Source organism: Aethalodelphis obliquidens, unplaced genomic scaffold (assembly GCF_003676395.1).
Source record: "Aethalodelphis obliquidens isolate GAN/ISIS:26980383/991018 unplaced genomic scaffold, ASM367639v1 scaffold54, whole genome shotgun sequence".
NCBI lineage: Eukaryota > Metazoa > Chordata > Mammalia > Artiodactyla > Delphinidae > Aethalodelphis > Aethalodelphis obliquidens.
This window is the reverse complement of record NW_020837998.1, coordinates 10,884,434-10,889,667: the sequence shown is the minus strand read 5'-3', so window position 1 is coordinate 10,889,667 and position 5,234 is coordinate 10,884,434. Positions and strand designations below refer to the sequence as shown.

At 37.4% G+C, this 5,234-nt stretch overlaps 1 pseudogene; it reads right to left on the bottom strand.

Annotated features, from left to right (window-relative positions):
* Nucleotides 1-554: 554 nt before the first annotated feature.
* On the bottom strand, nt 555-1,419 carry LOC113609110 (adaptin ear-binding coat-associated protein 1 pseudogene; annotated as a pseudogene).
* Between the last annotated feature and the right edge of the window lie 3,815 nt (nt 1,420-5,234).

Here is a 5,234-nt window from a genome sequence, read left to right as displayed (position 1 = left end):
GAAGAGACATGTAAACGCACTAGAAGAGGGCTGCACCCAGCACTGGATGTTCGCTGAATAAGACAAGCCAGAGGGAGGATATACAGCAGAGACCCAGGAAACAGGTCTTTCTTCACATCCACCCCTATCAAAATTCTGAATCTGTAAACACTGAGATCAGTCTGTCCATTTTTAGAGTCTTCAGTTAATGGAAAAAAGAAGTTCTGAGGTTTTTGTCTCCCCTGAAACTGCTAAACAGGGCTTCACAAAGAGGCACACAAGGGTCACGAGATGATTCTGAAATAAGTTAAAGAATTTAAAGATGGAGAAAACTTTACAGATGTTAGAGGTTATTTCCCCACCAAAGAGCCCTGCATAGTCAGTCACAAGTATCATAAGACCCACTATTCCCCTGCCCTGATAGTGAACAGGAGATAAGAAATACTTTCTTGGCTGTACAGCAAGGAACAACACCAGGGAGTGACACAACCAGCCTGAACTCAATGGAGAAGCTATGAAAACAACTGCTCAATAATTTTGGTTCTGGGGAGGGAAGGGGTTCCGAGCTACCCTCACAGATTGGTGCTGTCAAGGTCATTTTGATTCTTCAAGTCTGTCCTTAACGTCCTGCCAGTGCTCTTCAGAACTGGACCCAGTTGGATGGCTGTGGTGCCTGGTTTTGAACAGAGCTGGATGCAGTGATAAAGTCTCCCCACAAGTCATTGCTTGTAGAAACTGGAGCTGGTGCTGGTGTCCTTACAAAAGCAGGAGAATCCAAATATAAAAGGATATCTGCATCACTACCTCCATGATTGGATTTTGGTATGGGTGGTGGATTGACATGATTGCTGACGGCAACTGAGGAGGATGGTGAAGGAATTGTGACTCTGCCTCCAGATGGGGGTGGGAGTAAGCTTAGGCCCCCAGCTCCTGTAGTCTTGGACTTAGAAGCACCCTCAACTTGATGGTCTGCCCTTCCTTGAAGCCCAGATCCAACTTGGGACGATTATCCATTTCCTGAGATTCTTTGGAAATCTCAGATTCCTGCTTTACCCACTTGAAGTGATCTTGCAATGAGACATTAAAGTCGAAGGCATCACCCCGATCTGAGAAGCCAATGCCAATGAAAGCACTATGCCCAGTACCATTCTGGATCCGGATTACAAAGTAGCAGCTGGAATCTGTCACTGTCTCCACAGTAATACCAGGATATTTTTCTACTGGTGCCTGAGCAAAGAGCTCCCCTGAAACTTTATCCTCGAGTTTGATATAAGCAATCTTCCCTTTTGAAGTGATTCAGAGGCGACCAGTCCAATCAGATTGATCTAATTTCCAGTCAGATGCCCTGCAACTGTGGTTGGAGGCCCAGGGAAGAATCGGGTAGATGCTGACGTTGGGTTTCACACACAGAACAGACTCGTACTCCAACTCGGCCGCCATCTTGGCTCTGAGAATTTGTATTTTTAAGTTTCCAAATGATGCCTGTGCTGCTGGTCCAGGGCCTAAGCTTTGAGATCCACTGGTCTAGAACATGTAATGCATACAACTAATGCAGAGATAATCTGAGAATCATTGGCATTTTTAGTAATCCTGCTGAGGAAATGACCTTGTGTTTTGGCCGCTGGTTTTTAGAACCTCTAAACTCTTACTCTCTCCTGACTGACATCTGAAAATAAAATTATTGGGTCCTTTCTGTTTATTCATCTACCACAGATTAATTTAAAAGTAAATATGAAAGAAAGGTATAAGCTTCCTTCTTACAAAAACCTGCTTAATTTTTAAAAAAATTTCTGAAAGTGATAATATTGAATTTTTTGAAGAGGTCAAATACTTTGCTGCTAATCCAAATGCATTTGTACTAGAAAGTGCTTAAACCAGCTAATTCCTATTATTATTAAACCTTAACTTTTCGTTGTTACTCGGACTCTTCAGAAGTTTATTAATAAGATTCCATTTTTATTGTAATTATACTGTCTCTATTCTGAAGAGGAGATATACTTTAAGGGCTTATATGAAATGTCATTTGGACAGTGATGTTTTTTTGTTTGTTTTTACTAGTTATCATCTTTTTTAGAATAAAAAGCGTAAGACACTAAATAAACTTTTCCAAGGGGTTTTTGTTGTGATTTTAGAAAGTGTGCCTGAGGACTTCCCTGGTGGTGCAGTGCTTAAGAATCCACCTGCCAATGCAGGGGACACGGGTTCAATCCCTGGTCCAGGAAACTCCCACATGCCACAGAGCAACTAAGCCCATGCACCACAACTACTGAGCCTGCACTCTAGAGCCCATGAGCCACAACTACTGAGCCCTTGTGCCACAACTACTGAAGTCCATGTGCCTAGAGCCCATGCTCTGCAACAAGAGAAGCCACTGCCATGAGAAACATGTGCACCACAAGGAAGAGTAGCCCCTGCTTGCCACAACAAGAGGAAGCCTGTGCACAGCAATGAAGACCCAACACAGCCAAAAATAAATAAATAAAAATAAATAATAAAAAAACTAAATAAAAAGAAGAACTAACTTTTTTTAAAAAAAAAAAAAAGAAGGAAAGAAAGAAAATGTTCCTGGAAACAGTTGACTATTACTGGAATTCTATATGTATGGAATGGGATTAACGTGTTAAAGCTTTCACAGTCTATGAAGTCTTTCTTAAATATTCTTTTCTATCAGCAAGGTGAATGGGAAAAGCATGTGGTATTGCTGAATTTTTAAGGATTTATTATTGTCAAGGGACATTTCTTCAGTTTTGTGGCTTTACAGATTTTCAGTTAACCAGTGAGGTTTCACATGTTATTTTGGTACTTAGAAAATCTGCAAGCAAGTGAGAAGCAGAAACAAAGCCAACAAAATAAATGTGGAAAAGAGGGGGAATAATTTTTTTAAAGGTAGCCTTAAAAGGTTTGTAAACTTATCAATTTCTTCCTGCAAGAAATGTTTGCAATTGACCCGTTATGCCCTGAAAATGAAAGGTAAGTGTATCTAGTTACATGTACATTTGTTTTCCAAATCCCAAAGAAAATATAAGTCTTTTAGACTCAGAACATGTGATCCATTAAATGTGTCAGTTTGATGAAAGGTGATTTCAGGATGCAGTTATCTTGTGACTCTGTGTTTGAAGTGAAAGAGGAGAGAGATCAATTGGGCTCATATTATTCCAAACTGCTTTATCTTAAAATTGTGATTTGGGGAAGTTTTTTAATATTTTGTTTAAGTCTGAGAAGCTTCACAAAGAACATACAGCTGGTGACATGCTTATAGTTTTATTCTTGGTCTCTTTATTTGAATATTTATCTTTGAACTTCTGAAAGTATATTGATTATTTTAAATTTGTAGTTCCTCAGCATGAACAAAGACCATTTTAAACATAGGAGACAATTTTAAACTGTCCATATTTGCTCTATTCCACAGGTCAAATAATTGTAGCATATAAATATTTTAAGTGCTATTCATCACTGATGAGAAACTTTTTGTTTTGTTTTGTAGTTAGGTAATTTTAGTAATTATTTAAAAAGCCAGGTATATATGTTCACTGAGAAGATTTGTGATCTTAATGAATATGAGTCTTACTATTAAAGTCTGATATTCTCCTAAGTATCTGGACAGAAGCTATTAAAGCTAAATACTACTTATCATTGTTTTATGTATTTTCCCTTTCTTACACCTAGCAAACATGAACGCATAAATGTTTGTTAATGAATGAATACAAGATATTTCAAGTAGTTAATGGAAAACACTAGACCTTAACACAGTGGTGTTATTGCTTATTAAAATTGTTATTATTTATTACTTAATTTTTTACATGAGTGTGGTAGATCAAGAGAATGAGATATGAGATTTCACAAACATTTATGTAGCACTTAATATCTGTGCTTTACTAATATTCATTTGTTTAATCCTCATAACCACACTGTGAGGTGACTATTTATTTTCCCCATTTTTCAGATGAGGAAACTGAGGAACAGAGAGATTAAGAAAATTGCCGATGACAGAGCTAAAGATAAAAACCCATCCTGCCCCATAGAGTATGCTGTGAACCACTAAGTTACACTGATTCTTTTCACATTTTAATCTTTCCTTCCTTTATGGTGCAGGCCAGAATCAGGACATTGAGAATGCAAAGTAGGCGACCCCTGTTGTGGGTAGCAGGAAGGTAAGATGTAGCTAGTAGAATCATTGACTATAACATAGAGGTGAGGTCAGGGTCTTTTGGAAGAAAACTGGATAGCCTATGACTTATTCAAGGAGTGAGAAGAAGGTAGCTGGAGGAATTCATGCAGAAGATAACATCGTGAGAGTACTTGCAACACAGTGAAAGTAGCAGAAGGAAGACCTTCACACTTCCATCATCCTCATCATCGTTTGTTTTGGGAAAGAAGGTTTATGCCAGCAAAGCTCTGACTCTTCAAAAAATCTTTCATAAAAGTCTCACCCAGCATTTTCTGCTTCATTTCACTGTTCAGCAGGGGGTTACATGACCACTTGTAGATGGAAAGCAACTAAAAATAAAGGAGTTATAGATGGGGTTGCACTCAATCATCACTCTACAAAAAGGTAATTCACAATGAAAACAAAACTTTACATGTGGAGATTGCATTGCAGCATTGTTTATAATAACAAAAAACTGGAAACAACCTAATATTCAATGATCATGAGAAAACTAAGTGAATTATGACATATCCATATGATGGAAAATAAGCAACCTTTAATATCATATTTTTGAAGAGAAATGTCATAGAAAATCCTTATGACATAATATTAAGTGAAATAAAGCAGTACATACTGCAGCACAAAATGTTAACAATAGATCTTCTTAAAATAGTGGGAAAATATGTGATTTTCAATATTTTAGTTTTACTAATCAACATTTTCCAAGGTTTTTACAATTGTTAATGCTTTTCATAGGTACATCAACTAGCAGACTTTCAAAAATAAATTATGAAAGCTTTAAAAAGTAACTCTGACTACATCAAGAAAGAAAAAGAGATTTATCGGATGGATATATTGTCTTAGTTTTTATGTATCACCAATCAAAAACCAAATTCTCAAGAAGGAAAGTCTGATAAGTCTACCTTGGGTCACATACTTATCCTATGGTCAGGGGAGCAGAGTTCTGTTAGTGACAGTCCTATCAGAATTATGTGGAGTGGAGAATGGGCTATTTCCTGAAGGAAAGGATTCTGGTCAGACAAAACCACCTGTGTAATAACAGCAGAAAAATAATGTTTCTTTTTAAAATTCACACTCATTAAATCCT